The sequence below is a fragment of the Elephantulus edwardii genome, unplaced genomic scaffold (assembly GCF_000299155.1).
Source record: "Elephantulus edwardii isolate Elephantulus edwardi_28Jun2011 unplaced genomic scaffold, EleEdw1.0 scaffold00014, whole genome shotgun sequence".
NCBI classification, from domain to species: domain Eukaryota; kingdom Metazoa; phylum Chordata; class Mammalia; order Macroscelidea; family Macroscelididae; genus Elephantulus; species Elephantulus edwardii.
Window position 1 is genome coordinate 22,531,278 of NW_006399764.1, and position 20,413 is coordinate 22,551,690.

The 20,413-nt window shown below is 37.0% G+C and overlaps 1 pseudogene; it reads right to left on the reverse strand.

The window, feature by feature from the left end:
- Window positions 1-8,426: 8,426 nt before the first annotated feature.
- Window positions 8,427-8,804, reverse strand: LOC102851334 (annotated as a pseudogene).
- Between the last annotated feature and the right edge of the window lie 11,609 nt (window positions 8,805-20,413).

Sequence of the window (20,413 nt, forward strand, 5' to 3'; positions counted from 1 at the left end):
GTTGCTTCGTCCATTCACATTAAGTGTTATTATTTACAAGTCAAGTTTTTATCAATACCATTTTATTTTGTTTCTTTTTCTATTATTTCTGGTACTATGGTCCATCCACTTCCCTTTGGTGTTTCTGGGTGAGCAACTTCCCTTAGAATTTCTTACAATCTTAATGGATGGCCTTTATCTTTTCATGTAACTGATTGTTATCTATTTCATTGATATTTATTTTAGAGCATGTCGTGTCAGAATAAAACAAGAGTCAACTCTGGCCATTAAAAATAATATTATATTTAAAAAGCACTTTACAACTCCATCCCATATGCCATCCCATTGTCTTCTTTCTTGCATGGTTTCTGCTAAGAAATCTAAACTTAAATCCAATTGGTTGTTGTTTAAAAGTGACTTCAGTTTTTTCACACTGCTTTTAGTATTCTTTGATTTTGGAGAATTTGACTATGTATCTTTTATTTATTTATTTTGGCATCTATTCTGTTCAGGGTTCACTCACTTCTTGAATGTGGATTTCTTCATTCTTCATAATGTCTGTGAAGTTTTCTTCTACTATTTCTTCCACAGTTTTTCCATGCTTTCCCAATCCCCCTTGTGTTCTGGAATTCTGATCATATATGTTGTTCCTTTTGATGTTATTTCACATGATTCTAATGTTGTCTTCATTTTCCTTCCATTTCTCTATTTTTTTCCCTTCTAGTGTGTTTTCACTGAGGTTCTTGCTTTCCAGTTCACTAATTCTCTGTTCCATCTCTTCAGTTCCACTTTTCTGTCCTGCCAACATGTTGAAAAATTTCTGTCATTTCAGTCATGATACCTGGATTGTGTTTTCATGCATTTCTGTTTATTCCAATGCTGAGAAATCTTGCCTCATTAAAGACCCCTCTCCTAAAATTTATTATCCTCTTTGGTCTGCAGATTGGTAGTTTCTGAACCAGAAGTAGTTTCTGTCCAGGGAAGTGGTAAGGTAGCTCCCTCCCTGGCACTTCAATATTCTAGTTCTGATTGTGAGTCTCTTGCCTGATTGTAGCCCCCTCTCTTAAAATCTATTGCACTCCTTGGTCTGTGGGCTGGCCCCACAGTGGCCACTTTTCCCACTTGGAACAGTTTCCCTTCTGGTGAAACGCAGGCCCCATTCTCTGCAGCACCTCAGTGTGTTCTCTCTAGGAGTGAGTCTCTCACTTGATTGCAGACCTCCCTCCTGAAGTCTATTGTCTTCTTAGATCTGCAGAGTGAAGTAGTCAGGTTCCTGGACTAAAGGAGTTTCTGTCCAGGAGAGTGGTGGGCACCTCACGCCCTGGCACTTCGAAGTCTCTTGTCTGATTGCAGCCCCCTCTTTCAAATTCTCTTGTCTTTGGTCTGTGTACTGGTCCCACAGTGACCAGGTGTCCTGCCAAGATATCCCCTCCTGGGCTCTATTTTCTTGTTAAAACAAGGTGCTTTTCAGGAAAATCAGAGCAGTCCTCTCTTCAAAGGTCAGTTGTTCTAATTTTAATATAGTTCCTCAAGTCTAATCTATTGATTACCAGAATGACTGCAACAGTCATGAATTCACTTCAATGATCAAAAAATGTCTAAGTAGGACATACATATCAAATCTCCCAAGTGCTGTACAACTGAACAAAGTTGAGATCCTATTACTATGGAAAATGAATAGAGATTTTAAGTTTATTTTGGTTCTAAAGACCACACAATGAATTCTATCTCTTCACACATCTCTGTGGATAAAAGCATTAGAACTTAACAGACACTGTGACCTATAATGACAACGCGCCTTCTGGCTTACGGTAATTAATTGTTATTTTTGCTGCTAATCCCAGATCCAACTGTTCCCATTAAAATCAGTGGTGGTGTTTTTTTGGTTTGTTTGTTTTAACTACAGTCTCTTTAATTAACATGACGGTTTACAAATTGTACATTTCATGACATTGGTACTTCTGTCCCCTATGTGTTTCTCATTCACTACAGTTAAACATTTGTTGTCATTACTGGAAGAATACAGGCAAACTTCATTTTATTGCACTGCACTTACTGTGCTTTACAGATGCTGCATTTTTACAAATTCAAGCTTTGTGGAAATCCTATAGTGTACTGGCCTACACATACTGTTTTTTTAAAAAAACCACATGCTCACTTTATATTTCTGGGTTATATTTTGGTATTTCTCTCACTACTTCAACTATTTTCCTAATATCATAGCCACTTAACAGACTCAAGTACAATAATGTAAATATGACTTTTATATGAACTGTTGTTGTTGTTGTTGTTGTTATGTGCCGTCGAGTCGTTTGCGACTCATAGCGACCCTATGTACAAACCCTGCTCTATCCTGTGCTAATCTCATTGCCTCCGACACACCCATCCCGATTACTCCAGTCACTGAATCAATCCACCTCATAGAGGGTCTTATATGAACTAGGAAACCAAAAATAAAAGATGGCTGTTCTATTGCAATATATGATTTATTTGGCCGATCTGGACCTGAATATGGTGTGTACCTCCAATGTGTGAGACAATGGTTTTTCACATTTGCCAATTTTGTCTTTATTGTGCCTATGTATTCCGTTTTGTCCATTCCTTATCCACATGCTGTTGTTATGTGCTATTGATTGGCTTAATTCCTAGTGATGTTTTCTCCTGATAATATGCCCATAGTATGAGAGACTAAGTTTTACTGTTCTTTTTCTCTCCAGAGCACTAGGGTTTCATTTCTTCAAAGATAGACTTGTTTGCTCTATTGGTATTCCATAGTATAGTTAATACTCTTCTCCTGAATCACAATTCAAATGCATCAATTCTTCTTTTGTTATCCTTATTCATTGTCCAACTTTCAAATGCATGTGAGGCATTGAAAATGGAAAATACCATGGTTTACATTAGATGCACCTTAGACTTTAAACGGACATTCTTGCCCAGTAGAACTTTGGAGAGATCTTTGACAGCATATTTCCCCAATACAACACATCTTCTATTTCTTTACTGCTTCTACCTTGAGTGTTGATTGAGACTCTAGGTAAAATTAAATCATTGACAATCTCAGTCTTTTCTCTGTATTTCATGATATTGCCTGTTAGTCCAGAGGTGAGTGTATTTGTTTTCTTGATGTTGAGATGTAATTCATCTTAAAGGCTGTAGTCTTTGATCTTCATCAGTAAGTGTTTCAAGTCCTCTTTACTTTCTGTGGGCAAGTTAAATCATCTGCATGAAAGAGGTTGTTGATGAGTTTTTCTTCAATTCTGATACCACATACTTGTTCATATAATCTAGTTTACCAAAATGCTTTATTAACATAAAGTACCAAGTAATTTTTGGCATTTCAGTTCGTTTTATGAAAGTCATTAATGAAACTTTATTTTTCTATTCTTAACCAGATAATAAAATGATTGCAATTACTCCAAGAAATCCAGGATATTATCTTGTATACGGAAATACCAGGCAGTACATCAATAATGAGTATACCCTGATCTTAAAATATATTTCTATTCTTCACATTGGTGGTAAGACATCAAAAACCAATGATCTGCTATTAAACTAATTATGTACTGACATAAATTGGCAGAGTTCTTCATTTTATCCTAGGATAAAATATTGAAGTCATCTGAGAGTTGGATTGTAGAGGTTAAATATTTGGGATATTGGCTTTCTCTTGAAGTCAAATCTTCTGGTAAATAAAAAAAATATTATCTTCAATATGGGGTTATAAAAGCCAAGGAGACAAGCCATAAAAGGTTTCAAATCAGATAAATGACTTCAGTATATTTAGGGTATTTGGTATATAACTCCATATCATTCTCTCAAGCATATTGGAATCCTATTAAGTGACATTGGAACTCATCAATTACAAGAATCAAACCTGGCATTTGTATATTTGGCTACCTTTCTATATTTTTTTTATCCTTAGTTTTACCTTGTTTAAAATCAGGACATCTATACATCAGGGTTGTATTTTTGCTCCATATTTAATCTGTGTACTGAGTAAATCATTCAAGAATCTGGGTTACATTAGAGAATGTTGCATCAGGATTGGAGAAAACTCATCAAAAACTATGTTATGCAGATGATACAACTTTACTTGCAGAAAATAAAGAAGACTTGGAGGTCAAATGCCATCTCATGTGCTCTGGGCATGTGGTTAGGAAGGGCCAGTCATTGGAGAAATACATCATATTGAAAAAGGCTGAGGGTCAGAGAAAGAGAATAAGACTCTCAGAGAGAAGAATTGAAACAGTGAGTACAACCATGAGTGCGAGCATGCCAGAGTTCTTGCACGTAGTGAAGGATAGGCAAAGCGAAGATCTGCTTGGTCAGAGGGACCTGTGGACTGAAGCTGACTTGACAGCACCTAACCACAACAACAGCCTGATGCCACGTTCCATGACTCCAAGAGACACAAGGTAACAAAATACTTGTGAGTTCCCTTTAACTGAGATTTTGGGAATTTTAATGTAGCATTCATTTTCTTTTATTCGATATTTTTAAATATTTTTAATTGCCATTTTAATAAAAGTTTACAGAAAAGTTGGATTTAATCTCATCAACATATTTTAAAGCAGTTCATCAACCTTGTAGTCTTTGACTTTCTCTTAGCTATTCTAGTACTTAATGACTACATCTGTGACACTTTGCCTCCTGTTGGTTTTTCTCACAGGTGACCACAGGCTATGATTAATTGGACATTTCACCTCTAGAGCTAGAATTCTTCCCTAAAAATCTAATAAAATGTTCCTATCCTTTGTCCTAACATAGAGAACAAAACTCAGGCTTCTTATAGTTCATATACCCCATTTTGCACGCCAGTGATTTTCGTTAAAAGCAACAGAAAAGAACATTATTTTCATTAATTTAAATAGGAAAATAGAGTTATCAGTGAGCTTTTGATAGAAATATAAGAATTACAATTAAATTGGCAAAGGGGATGCAGCTAAGGCCCAAATACTCTTTATAACTGCCATGTCAATAAGTCCATCACTAGATTCTAAATGATTGCCACAGATAGTCTTGCGGTATGATTCCAGTTTCCACATTGACCTCTAAGAATTGACAAACTATAACACGGTGGCTTGATACCTGTGAATCCAGCTCACCATCTCACATGCTATTTGTTAGTAGGCAAAAGAAGCAGCCCAGGTCACGTTAGCTTCCAGAACTTTAAGTAAGATTTGCTCCTCTAATTGTTGTGGTTGTGTACCGTCAAGTCAGAACCAACCCATAGCTGACCCTCCCATGGGTTTTCAGAGGCAGCTGATTACACGGGAGGAGATTATTTGTCTATGGAGCAGCTGGTGGCCTCGAACTGCAAGCCTTAGGGATTGTAGTGCAGCTTCTTGCCACTAGGCTACCAGAGCTCCCTGTATGGTTAATACTATTGAACAATATGTTTCCTTTACATGAAATAGCATCCATAAAAATAAGACATCTATTAAGAATAGAGTCATAGTTTATCTACCAAATATTAGCAACATTTTTCTATGTTGATAAATAGTGATTACACCACCCTTTTAAAGATAGAATGTAAACTGAAGAGGGGGGAACACATCAAAGACCTAAGTTTTAAAAATAAATAAGGAAGTAACTAAGAAATCTATGAGTAAGTAGCAACAGATAGCAAACGTGCATAGTAAAAAACAACCCAATTCATAAGTAAAACTTTTCTTTTTAATGGAATGTTTTTACATTATTATATAATGTTGATTCCGTGACACAAACTATTCATTGCAAGATGAAGATATGGAGACATTTTCAATGAAAATATAAAACTAAGTACTTTAAAATAATAATGCCAAGAATTATGGACTAAAATTGCAGAAAACATTTTGGAGGCTCCTACTTGGTGCCATATGGGACTGTTAATTGAATGTTGTAACTTAACCAACAACTTAGCTAAAGATTGCTAGAAGATAAACTTCCAGAAGAGGATAGATCATCATTCACACAGAAAGCTGGTTAACTCGATTCAAAACAGCAGAATCACCTTTCTTGATTTCACTGAGAGACAGATGACCTTCAGTTTGCCGTCATCCCTCATGTAGAACTCTTAATTTTTTGAGACTGATTTGTGGAAGAAGTCCTATTATCTAAATCTCTCTCTCTTTTTTTTTCTAGTTCTTCTAAACATAATTGTCACAGAAACTCCTTCACCCTTAGTCCCTCCCCCCCCCTTTTTTTTGCTTTCTCATGGGTAGACCAAACATCACAAATCATGAGATTATACCAAAAAAGGAAAAGAAAAATCTATTCTATAGAGTAATTTCCAACTAATAGTGGCCTGATGTTATTGATCTTTTTGGAAAGAGGCTGATCTGCTCTTTCCCATAAAGCAAGTAACTGGTGAATTTGAACCACCAAGCTATTACTTAGCAGTTATGTACTATGAACAGCCACCAGGGCTCCTTAATGAGATGATGGAAAAATTGTCTCAACAATTTACTTCCAACTTTTTGATGGACGTATCAGTGTAAAAGGAAAGAAAAATAAAATTTGCATAATGAAAAACATAAATCTTGAATCTAATCAAATGTTTTCAGTAGATATAGAAGTTAACTCTCCCTAGGTGGATTTTCTAGTTCAGCCAACAATTGCATTCATATATTAGTTTTCATGTAGAAATTACCCTTTGGTCTGACCTATGGAAGAGTCATGTACTTATTAGTTTTTATGTTATATAAGCATATTTATATCAGTGTAAAATTAAAGAAATCAGAGGTCACTGGGAAGTATTTAATCTGGCCGACTGTAGGCAGCCATCATTGCAATTACTTTGTTCTTGTGAGATTTAGAAATGAGTTTTAAGATTTATACTTCAAGTTATTTTACACAGCAAGAATTAATTTGAAAATCTGTTTTATTTATATGATTTGTCTCTCTCATGATTCATTTCTGAGCTGGCCTTCGGGGAAAAGCAATGTTAGTTTGCTTAGGGGAAGCTCATTTAATTTGATAGTGGTAATTTTTTTGACAGCTGGTAATTTGCTTATTTACAGCTTCCTGATTAGGTTTATCTAATGCTGCAGTTACTCATATAAACTAATAATCTGCAGTTGAAGACTCTTTATCTCTCATTAATCATCCTACAAGAGAAAAGAAACTAACTTTTTTTCTTTATTAACATTAGTGTCTTGTGCCTGTTTGGTCATCTCAGAGTAATGAAACCAAGGAAAACTCACTGCCGTCAACTCATGGAGACCCTCCATTGGGTTTCAGAGCCTGTCATTTTATTTTTAATTTTAATGAATGTTTCCAGAGATTTTGGATTTCCATACATTCATTGTTGCATTTTTCTCCCTGCCCACCCCTCCCCCCAGTTCTCACTTCCCTTTGAAAAGTAAAAGAAAAATTCTTTCATTGGTCTACCATCCCCGCCCTCCACCCCTGCCCTGAGTGCACTCCACTATGCAACCTTCATTCTGGACTCTTGTCATAACCATAAAACCCAATCATATATCACTTTCAAACATTCTCTCGCTAATCTGTTTAAATGCAGTATACATAATTTATCCTATTTTTCACAGTCTCACCCCAACCCTAATGTCAGTCCCATTCTACAGTAGTGGCACCATGCAGCACCTGTCCTTTTGTGACTAAGATATTTCACTCTAGCAATTTGTCTTATGGGGTAGGGTGGAGGTGGGTGACAAACCTTATTCTTCCTAAGTTGCATTTTCTTTTCTCTCCTTTTTGTTTGTTTGTTTGTTTTTCTGATTTCTTTTCTTTCATTGTTGCACTTTTCTCCCCTCCCAACCCTCCCCCCTATTACACTACCCTCTTGGAAAAGTAAAAGAAAAATTATTTCATTGTTTTACGATCCCTCCCCCCAGGTCCACTCCACTATGTTGCCTTCACTCTGGACTTCTGTCATGACGACAATACCTAATAACATATCCCTTTTAAACAGTTTTCTCCCTCATCTGTTTCAATGCTGTATACATTATTGAACCCATCTTTCTCAGTCTCCCTCTAACCCCAAGGTCAGTCCTGTTTTATAACAGTGGCACCATGCAGCATTTGTCCTTTTGTGACTGAGATGCTTCACTCAGCATAATGTCCTCCAGACTCACCCATTTTGAATAATATTGCATGAGTTCCTTGTTTTTCAATGCAGCGTAGTACTCCATTTTTTTGTGTGTGAATATACCACAGCTTCTCTATCCATTCGTTTGTTGATGGGCATTTAGGCTGTTTCCAACTCCTTGCTCTTTTGAACAAAGCCATGATAAACATGGGTGTGCATATATCTGCTTGGATGTCGGTTATGGTCTCTTTGGGGTATATTTCCAGTAGTGGAATTGCTGGGTCAAATGGTACCTCTATTTGCAACATTTTGAGAAAGCACCACACCGCCTTCCACAGTGGCTGCACCAGAGCCTATCATTTTTTTTTATTGAGTAAAGTTTTATTTTTTAAAATGTACAGCTGGTTGGACCTGTTTATGCATCTTCTCCAGCAGCTGGAGCTTTGCCACCTTTGGTGTTTCTGGTGTAAACGACTTGAGTTCTGTGTTTTGAAACCAGCTTGATAAGCCCTTTACTTAGCAGCTCCTGAAGGGCTGCCCTGTCCAGGGAATCCTGGATCTTCAGTCTCTCAGAGACAACAGCTGGGGTTATAAGCTTATAGTTGGGAACCTCTTTACAAAGTTTGTCATATGTGGCTTTGTCAAACAAGACCAGGTTATTGAGCTTGTCCCAAACTTTGCCTTTGGACCACTTCTTCTTCTTGGTCTTGCCCCCAGATTTGTTCACTGGGTCTTTGTCTTTCTTGGCTGACTTTCCGGCATCTTTCTTCTTCTTGTCATCCTTGGGGGGCATCGTGAAACTCGGAGAGGAGCTACCTTGTTAAGATGTTGGATAAAAAGCAGAGCCCATCATTTTTTGTAGGACAATATTATCTCTACTTTTTGCCAAGAGGCAGCTGGTAAATTTGAACCATCAACCTTTCAGTTATCAGTCCAACATGTAATGCATCATCCCAGCAGAGCTCTTTCTCAATGTTATGTTGGGTTTGTGTGACATCAAGACAGAAGTGACTCATAGCTGACCTTCAAAGGGTTTTCGGAGGCTGTAAATTGCATAGGGGGAGATTGCCCATTCTTTGGCGGAACAGCTGGTGGATTCTAACTGCATATCTTTGGGATTGCAGTGCAGCTTCTGACCACTAACTAGGCCACTAGAGTTCCTTTTGATGCATTTTAAGCATCTGAAATTATAAATCCACTTCTTTTAATGAAAGATGCCCTTTCCCGTTACCATCTGCTATTGTAGACGTGTTAGTGGCCTAGTGGCAAGAAGCTGTGCTTCAATCCTGAAGGCAAGCAGTTTGAGGCCACCAGCTGCATTCTCCTGCTGTGAGAGTAACTGCCTCAGAAAATTTGCTGGAGGGTCAGCTATAGGTCAGTTTGGAGTCTACAGTACACAACAACAACCTTGTAGGATAGGATAGCTTACCAACAATTTTCAGTTATGATCCTGTCACTGGTGGTGCCTTAGGAGAAAGCACCCTAGATAGCATTATCCTGAATCACTTGAAAATGTGTAACAGAAACGTGGTAGTTTTTCCCGCCCTTCCTGCTAGCAGTGTATTCCTAGAATGCATTTATAAGAAAGTATATTTTTCAGAGAGTGAGATTTATATAAATGTACCAAAGCACTTTGGTAATTATCATACATTAGGTAGCTCATTTGTGGTAAAATGTAAAGCTATTTATTAATTATGTAAATGAATTGATTTGACTAAGAATGTTCCTAATAAGATGAATGTTGTTTGTTTTAAAGTGGCAATATCCATTAACATCTCTTTATGATAACCAATTTTCTAAATTGAATTGTATTGATTTGTATTTTTTTAGCAAAAGATTATTTAATGTAAAATATGCTCTATTATTGGACATATAATTTGCTTTTTCTGACTGATTAGTAAACATTTTTTTTCTTTTCTCTTTTGACATGCAATGATGCCTCTGTAAGAAGAAGGAATCTTTAAATAAAGCGCATTATTGTTAAAAGTGTTGCTTTAAGAATTAACAACAATACAGGTAGCATAAGAATGTGCAGATTATGGTCAGCATCATCATGTATGGGCATAGTTTTAGTTGTCATTTATTGTACAATAGTAATTTAGTCATTTTGGAGAAGAAGTTAGTCTTATTCTTATTTTAACAGAAAAGTAACCAGTGAGTTGTAACAATACATCAATAAGAAAATGCCAGAAGCTTAGCTGGAGACAGAGGGGATGGAAATAGCGATATTATTGCTGATGTGGTATGTGTCTTAGCTGAAAGCAAAAAATGTCAAAAAAGGGGCTTTAATGACTATACACAGGCATTTGACTGGGTGCATCATGACAAAATATGGTCAACTGTGAAGAACTTCAGAATCCTTCATTGTGTTCATGTATAGGAAGAATAAGAAGTTCTTCAAACAGACAAAAAAGGAACATTGTGTATGGTTCAAAATCAGGAACAGTGTGTGACAGAGTTGTCTTCTTTGACCAGGCTAACTCAAACTGAGCAAGTCATCTGAGAAACTGGGCTTTAGGAAGAACACGCGTTAGATTTGAAAAAGACTCACTAACATCTGAAATTTGCAGGCAGCACAACTTGACTTTCAGAAAGTGACAAAGACTTGAACATCATTAAAAAGATCAAAGAATACAGCATGCAGTGGGATTATGCCTCAGCATAAAGAAAACAAAAATATCCTCACCAGCAGATCATGAAACAATATCATGATGAATGGAGAAAATGTTCACATTGTCATGAATTCCATTTTACATGTAACCACAATATATGCTCATAGACGCAGCAGTTAAGAAATTAAATGACAAGAGGGGAGTAAAAAAATCACACTTTAGATGGGCACACTTCACCATCCCACTATAGAAAAGATACTAAAGACTAAGAAAACCAAAGAGCTCTGGTGTCTTAGTCATAAGAAGCTGCACTGCTATCTCAGAGGCCCACAGTTCGAATCCATCAGCTGCTCCACAGTATTGACAGTCTCTTTCTGTGTGATTATCCACCTCTGGCCAGCTATGAGCAAACTCCTACCCGACAGCATACAGCAACAACAAGGGGAATAGCTACAGATGAAAATCTGAAACTCTGCCCATTAAAATGAGGGGTAGAAGAGTTTGTTAAACTCTGGGTAGGAGAATCAAATGAACATGGTAAATGAAAGGGGACAGAGTGGAGGAACTATACCCATCATAGGTCTCATTGTGATCATTTTGAGACAAAGCCTGCTCTAACGATCTTGGGTGAGGAGTAACGAAAGGTAGTACTACAACTCTCAGAAAGCAAGGACCTGAGTAGGCATGCCTAGAAAGTCACCAGATGAGTAAAAGAGCACAATTCATCTCTGGCTCATAATGACCCTACGTACAACAGCTCTGAACCCAGCTCTATCCTGAGCCAGTTTCATTATCTCTGATACACCTAGCCCCATTACCCCAGTCATTGAGTCAATCCATCTCATCCAGGGTTTTCCTCTTTTGCACGTTTCTCCACCATTCCAATCTTGATGTCCCTCTCCAAGAACTGCTCCCTCTGTGAAACATGCCCAAAGTATATCAGACAGAGCTTCAGAATCTTTGTCTGCAGGGAGCAGCCTGGTTTCACCCTCTCCAGGACAGACGTGGGGAGAGTTTGTTCTCTTAGCAGTCCATGTCTTCTCCAGCACCACAACTCAAAGGCTATCATCAGGATGTACAATTCGTTGGGTGGGCACGTGACAGAAAGTGAAAGAATTTGTCCTTAAAAACAGTGTATTCTCATTTTGTAAATAAAAGAGCTATTATTGTTGTTGTTAAGTGTCATCAAGTCATAGATGACTTATAGTGACCCTGTATACAAAAGACCTGAACACTTGTACAACTTTCATCATTTCTCCAAATTCATAGAGATTCCAGAGGCAAGCTATTGTGGAAGTGGATGCCACTTCTTCTTCCAAGCATGTTTTGATCAGAGAGCTCCACCAAACACTGTCTACCATGGGTAACGATTATCACGTTTGACACATCAATGTCAACAACCACAAGTTACCTCTAGACAGTAAATGGACAGATCGGTGATTTGCCACTTAGAAGAACGTTTGACCAAAAACAATTAAAACCAGGCCTAATGGCTACGTATTAAAATCACCCACCTTTGTTGACTTGGTAGCATAACTTTCTGTCCACTAGACCCAACAGAGCTCTATGTTGTTAAAATAAACTAGTAGAAAATTGAAAGAAGTCATAGATTCTTTTTCTATCATATTTTGTCATTGTCCAGCTCTCTGATACATAGCAAGTAATTGTGAACATGATGATCTGGCTCGGGCGTATCTCTATCTGGCATCATTGCTCTTTATGCTCTAAAGAAGTACCTGACAGCAGATTTTCTCAATGATATTCATCTTTTGATTTCCTGGCTGCTGGAACCAACATGGTTGATTGTGGAGCCAAACAAGCTGAAGCTGTTAACAATGCCAGTCTCTTCACCATGCAGCATAATGCTGCCAGTTGGCCCAGTGGTGAGGATCTTTGTCTTCCTGATGTTGATTCAATCATATTGTAGGCTGCAGTCCTGAAATTCTGCATGTAAGGTGGGGAATAGCACAGGAAATGGCACAAAATTTCCAGGGACCTTACTGTCCACAGAGTTAAGAAGGATACAGACAGGTTTAGGAGAGTGACATTCTCTCACCATTAGACTAGGTGATATGCTTGATGCAATAGACATCAACAAGACAAAACAGTAATAAATATTTCTAATCCAATGACAGAGGTCCAAAGTCATAAAACGTAGTCTAACAAAATTGAAAAAAAGAAATGATTCTTCAATACTAGAGAACTTTTAATACACAACTTTAGACCAGTGGACAAAACAATAGAAAAATTTAAACACAGAAATGGAAGATACAAATAACCCAGTCAACTAACTCGACTGCAAGGGCATATACAGAAAACTATCTCACAACAACGTAAACTAAAATGACTCAGTGCTAGTGAGTCTGTTCTGACTGAGTGACCCTCTATCAGGCTTCCAAGGCTGTAAATCAAACATATATCAATATCCAAGCCCCTAACTTGCTTCCTCTTTGATTTGCTGAAAAGGGGTGACATACTTCTTGATCAGATGTATTCCGAACTAAGAGTTTAGTAACTCTCAATAACCATTTGTGATGTAATTCAGGGCTAGAATTCTCATTTTCCCTGTAGGAGGATCAAGTTCAATTCTTGAACAATGTGTTTTATGGTTGGCTTCCACCCATCTGTCAGCAGAGGCTTGCATGTTGCTGTGCTGCTAAATGTGTTTAAAACAGAGCTTCTAAGCACAATAGCTAGGAATAAAAGACATTGTTACCTACTTCTGAATATCAGCTAGTAAAATTTTTATCAGTCAGAATTATTAAAACCAGAACCAGTCATGTGGATTTTATAAGATCAGGAGAACATCTCATTCTTTTATACATGGGATAAAACCCATACATCATTCTTCTACCACTATAAATTTACCCCATGTGTCACAAACTTTTAGAAAACTATAATTCCTTCTACAAGCTCCTTAACATTCTTATTTTTCTACTTGTCATAGAGAGAATGGATGAACTTGGCTTACGTTATGTTTGCTTTTTGTATGTTCCGCTACTACATTGTGACCTTTCTTCTCTATCTTTTTATTGTCCCTTACAGAATCCAGAACATGTCGGTGCTCCTAAAATCTATTTTTCATTCAATAAAAAAAGCACTTTCTGAGTTCAAGGGAAACATTAATGCTCACGAACAAGAGACTGATAAACATACACTTAAAAGGTCATTTTTGCTTTTTTGAGTGGGGCAATTACATACCATCTTCACCAAACTGATTTGTAAGCTGAAAAATTTAGTATCTTAGTCTCACTGAAGAATAGCTTTGCTAGCACAAATAATGAATTCACAAAAGTCTACTTTAAGAAATCTCAATATGTATAAACCTTCAGTTATACCAGATGAAAAATGTTTTAAATATTCAAATTACATTTCCATTCCATGAAAATTCATCTGAAAGAATTCTTTTAGGTAGACAATTTTGCATATTATTGGATTGCCACTTAAATTGGTGCATAGAGTATTGATCTAAGAACAAAATGTATGAAGTCAGACATACTAGAATTTCTAGAGTTTCCACTTTGTTTCTTTTGTTTTTGTTTATTGGTGGTTTTATTTTTGTTGGTGGTGGTTTTTGTTTTGTTTTGTTTTACAAAAGCTGCTAGCAATCTGGTTCCCCACTAATAAGAACGTCATCCTAAGGAATTCTCCGTTCCACTCATTGTCCTTGAGTCAGAGCTGACTCATAGCCGACACTGAGCATCCCATGGATGGCCAAAGGAACCAACAGATATGTCTTGGAGGGGATGTAGCCAGAATGCTCTTTGGAAGCAAGGATGATAAGGCTTCACCTTACATACTTTGGACATGTTGCTAGGAGGGGTTATTAGAGAAGGGCATGATGCTTGGAAGGGTGGAGGGTCAGCAAAGGAGACAGAGGAAGACCCTTGACCAGGGCATAGACACAGTGACTGCCTCAATGGGCCCTTGTGTGTCAAGAAGTGTGAAAATGGTGCAGGATAGGACAGGGTTTAGATCTGTTGTTCATGGAGTCACTATAAATCAGACAAAGGCAGAAATACAGATGACATCTCAGTAAATAAATAAAAATATAATGACTTGGAATAACAGACTCATCTTAAAACCATAAGCTAGATAGTTTTATGACCTTAGATTGCAGTTCAGCTATTCATGCAAAACAAATTACCTTTAAAACTTATTAGAGGAAGCAGATTATTTTTCTCAGTATTCATCAACTTTTTGTTCGATGAGTTTACATTTGAATAGTATCCAGGTTGAGTTTTCTGCAATAGGCTAGGCAGTAACCTCTAACTCTTATGATTATAAGAGAGGTAGAAGGTCAGCCAGTGAGAGGAACAATCTCAACAGGATGTATTGACACCGTGAGCGCAACAATGAACTTGAACAAGATGGAAATTGAGACAATGGCTCAAGATACTGCAAGATTCTCACTGTTGTGCAGTTAAACAATTGCTTTCTTCTTTTTGAATTTATTGGGTTGGCTATTCAACAGTCAACCTAATTTAGGTCTACAACAGGAATTGTTAATCTTAAAATGATCCTTGGCCAACTACTTAAGAAAGAGAGATAATGATCACTGCATTGGGACAGTTGAAAGAGATAACTGTCTCAAATGAATATATGATTAGGGATTATATGCACAACAACAGTCCAGAATAGGAGAGAAGAGGGGAGGGGTAGGTAATTATGCAACAATGAACGATTATTTTTTAAAAAGGAAACTGGGAGAGGAGGAAGAGAGGGCGAGAGAGTAAGATGTGCAACAATGAATGAAAATCTAACTTCTCTGCAAATGTCTGTTAAAATCACAATGAAAAGAAAAGTTTATTTAAAATAAAAAGAAAGTAGTACCATATCACTAGAATCAGAACTGAAACTATTTTCTTACCCCAGAAAAGTTGTATTGACTCGCACTTCCAGGTCAAAAGCATGCCTCATGTACTTACTTTGAGAAAATATCCTTCTACAGATTATATAAAATTATCAACCTCATGGATGTAATAAGAGTCACAGTGAGATTAGCCTGCATTTTAAACTCTGAACAGGTTATAGAAGGACAGTCTTTGACAAAGGGGAAAAAATCACCTTGGAGTTTAAGTACAATGCATTTCATTCCTCTTTTGTATTTCAGGAGACTTTATTATTATTTTTTATCCTCTTTAGTGTTCTTAAACCTGGTTCAGCATAGAGAAAAAGTGACAGCTTAAAGTCTGCTAGCTTTACTTCATCAGAGAGCACTTATGTGTATAAAAGCATTTTCCTTTCTATGAATGTATTCTGGGAACTCACCATAAAAAAAGTAAAATTCTCTTTTGTATTTGTCACTAAAATTCAAAGTTGTTAGGTGGTGGAAGTGCCTAACATTTACTCTTGTTGAAAGATTACTTTTAAATAATTGTGTGATTCTTTTTTTTTCTAAAATGGTAAAGGAAAGTCAGTCAGGTGGCTCTTTCATTTATAGTTTCTTTCTTATTTAAATGTATTCTGAACCCTTAGTCTAGAACCAAAGAGATTAATGCTTGGGCAGTTGTCAAAAGCTTTACTAATCATTTATCTCTATGTATAAGAGATATAAATGCTTGCATATCCTTAGAGAAACTTTCATTAAGTTTTTGCTTTGCATGTTTCAAATAGGTTAGTATATGTATTGCTAACAGCTAGAGAAATGTGGATAAATATAAGTTTTGACAGTTAAACATCAGACATAGTCATTGATTATCATGCTAGCAGCATTACATTAGCAGGGCAAAGAAAAATTAAACATCTAATATCAGTGAAGTACCATTTCATCAGTCAAAATCAATTGAATACCCTCTACTGGAAGCAGGAATGGCATCCACTTCCTGAACAACATTCCTCTGGAAACTATGAACTTTGATAAATGTCGATACTTATAAAGGGGTTTCAGACCTTTTTGTTTATAGGGTCACTAAATCATTCTCGACTCGAGGCGATCAATAACAACCCTCTGTTAGAAGCAACAATTATGAGACCTGTGTTCTGTACTTGAAGATGCCTTCCATAATTCCATCCGTTTTTAGAAGGGGCCAGTCCTTGAAGGAGGTACCATGTTTGGAAAGGTGGAGGGTCTATGAAGGTTAGGAAGACTCTCAGTGAGAAGGATTGACATAATGATTACAATAATGTGCAAAAGCACATGTGACCATGTTGCAGGGTCAGCTCAAGACGTCAATCTGTTATTCATAGGAGCTTCAGTATGTTTTGAAAGCGTCGGAGTAGACTTTAAGACACCACCTACCATGATAACATATTAGACTTGGCTACAAAATTAAAAACTTATCAACAACCTGTGTTACAAAGGTGATAAAGTACTACTTGTAGAAAGTGAAGAAAAGTTAAAGCTCTAACTGAAGAAAATCAAAGACAACAGCCTTTAGTATGGATTACATCTATATGCTACAATAGACATCATCATTATGGATAGAGAATAGATTGAAATGCACAACGATCTCATTTTACTTGGATCCACAATCAACACCCATTGCAGCAACTGTCAAGAAATCAAAAGATGTGTTGCAGTGGACAAACCTGATGTCAAGAACCTCTTTAAAGTGTTGAAGGACAAGGATGTCAGTGTAAAGACTAAGATGCATGATCTTGTCAGTTGCTTTGCATGCATCTGAAAGATGGGAAATGAAGAAGGAAGAATGAAGAAGAATCAGTGTGTTTCAATTGTGGTTTTGGCAGTTATGGTGTTGAATTGATCATGGACTGCCAAAACACACACACACACACACACAAAACAAGTCCAGTGTATCTTGAAGAAACATGGTCCTTAGACACAAAGATAGTGAAGCTTCACTTCATGTAATTTGAACATGTTGTCAGGAGGGACCTGAATTAAGAAAAAAGACATAATGCTGAGAAAGGTAGAGGGTCAGGAGGAGAGAGGAAGACCTTCAAGAAGATGAGTTGGCACACTGGCCACATCTATTGGCTTGATCGTGGGGGAGATTGTGTGGATGGTGCGGGCAAGGGTAAGATTTTTATCTGTTGTTCATAATAGGCTGCTATTAGTTGTAGGAGACTTGATGGCACCTCATAACAACAACAAAACTAAAACAAGTACTGAGTTTCCATCTTTCAGGACATCCTACTGATTCATTTGTTAATGCGCTCAGCTCTTGCTTGCCAATTCTGTCTTCAAATATCCATAGATCATGATTTCGAGTCATTCTAAGGGATTTCCAAAAATCGTTTCATCAAATGACCCATAATTGTTATCATTTCTCTCCAAAAAATCTTCAACCCATAATCAATTCATTCCTTTCAGCTACAAATTGCTAAAAATTCATTTAAGTATGAGCTCTTGTGGCTTAAGAGTAAGGAGTTGCATTGCCAACTTGAGGCACGTAGTTTGAATCCACCCGCTGGTCCACGAGAGAAAGATAGGGAATTCCCTCCATGTGTGCGAGTAACAGCCTTTGAAAAATCCACTGGAGGGTCAAATGTGAGTCAGTTCTGACTCGGTACATAAGTTAAATAGACAAGTGGAATATTAATTTTATTAACTATATCAACAATTAATGTGGAAAGGATGTAGTACACAGTATTTTTTAAATGCATTTGACTCTAGAAATTTTCATTTTCTCTGGATTTCATAGGATCTATTCTGTAATTTTTGTTTGGTTTTTTGTTATGAGAATGGGGATTTTCAGACTCAAAGGTTTTCTACATGGGTTCTAAAGCAGGTTTGATCTATGTCTTAATTCTCGGTTTCCTTCTTCCAATGTTCTTGGTAGATTCAGCCCCCTTTAGGTTAATTATATTTCTTTCATTCTTTGATCTTATGTTAGGTACTCAGGCTCATTTTAACTTTAAATCCTTTGTTTTATGAATATTGGGACATTGTTCTCTCCTCAAGAACTTTCTATATAGACTCACAAACTCTTTATTTCCCCTCAGGTATAGCCTCACAAGCACAATTTAGGATTTTGTGTGCTATTTCTATAATATCTGACTCTCTCTCTTTATTTCTAAGTCTTTTCTCTGAATTTACTTCCCTCTTGGAGATATCTGTTCCTCATGTAATTTCACCCAACCTGTCAGGACCTGTTATCATCGTTATGGTTAGGTACCATCAAGTGGGAACTGATTTACAGGGACCTTCCTGCAGGTGTTCAGAGGCTTGTAAACAGCGTGGGAGGAGATTGCCCATATTTCTCCTGTGGATCAGCTCATGGATTTGAACCACAGACCTTTGTGTTTGCAAGGCAGCTCTTTAGCACTAGGCCACCAGAACACCCTTTGCAGGGTGTATGAACTTTTTTCCACTGAATCTTTCTCTGTAGTGATTTATTTCATCCATCCATCCATTCCCCTTCCCTGTGCTTCTAGGCTGCAACATAATACTGGAGAAAATAATAGTATTCATTGTTGTTGTTGTTGTTGTTAAGTGTCATCGAATCGCAGGCAACTCATAGCGACCCTATGAAGGAGAGTCCTCAACACTTGGGTGCCTTTCATCCTCTCTCCAGGTTCATAGGATTTCTGGAGGCAAGCTATTATGGAAGTGGATGCCACTCCTCCTTCCAAGCTTGTTTTAATTGAGGAGCTCCACCCCACTCTCTGTCCACATTGGGTAGCCAACCATTAACACATTTGACACATCTGTGTCACAGTGTTCAGCCTCACAGCAACCACAAGTGACAGCTGTACGGCAACTTGTACACCAGGGCTATACGACCTAGAGGAATGTCTGAACAAAAACAATAAAGACATTCCGAGGGCCCCAGTTCATCTGGCAGGTCTGCTCTGCCAACCCCCTCGTGGGCCCCAAAAAACCACCCAAACATGCCCGGAGTCCTCAAACCTACTGTGCCTCCGATAGTATTCATTAGCTGCGTGAAAATTTCAGATTTCTGATTCACTTTGGATTATTATCTTTTAACTTTCTCAAAGATAATGACATCTGATTATATTATATTAATAAAGAAAATCAGTTCATTTATACATTAACCTTTGTAAAATTAATTGCATTTCCCCTTTCCCACCTTTTTCTAAGTGCATTATTACCTACGTTCGAACTTTGAGATTAGGTGATTCTCTTCTTTGCCAAGACTAGACTCAGCCCCATTAGAAGTTATTGATTTAAGACTTCTTCCATTTGTCTTGGCTCGTGATCTGTTGTTCTTTTTCATCCATCTTTCTTCTTTACCCTCTTCCTAGCACTTTCTCTTTTGTCTGCAGTATCTTAAACATCAGCTTCTTCTTTAAGCAACTTTTATTATTTCATCTTTCCCTTGACTACTGAAAGTGGTTTTATATCATTTAAATATTTTTATTAAATATAAATCACATTAATTTAGAAAATTAGGAAAAGAAAAAAAGTCCATCAAAAGAATGAATTTTTTTTTAAATTCTATTACCTAAAGATAAGAAGTTGGTTGTTTTTGAAGGAGAGGAACAAGCTGGGGGGGGGGGGGGGGGGGGAAGGGAGAAGGGTGCAACAATGAATGAATGGAATTCCAAAATCTCTGTAGATATTCATTGAAATGAAAAATAAACAATTTTTAAAAAAAAGAAAAGAAAAAAAAGTTGGTATAAAATATGTTTGTATAAATTCAGATATATTCGTTTGTTGTGTTTATTTTAAAATATAAAATTAAATATATGTTGTACATAGATGTTGCTATATTTTCTTCTAGAATTTTTTTCTCTTTAGAAATATTTTTCTTTTTCTAAGCATTTTTTTAATTGATTTTAAAGTTTACAGAGACTTTGGATTTCCATTCATTCATTGTTGCACCTTTCTCCCTCCCCCTCCCCCAATTCACTCTTCTTTTTG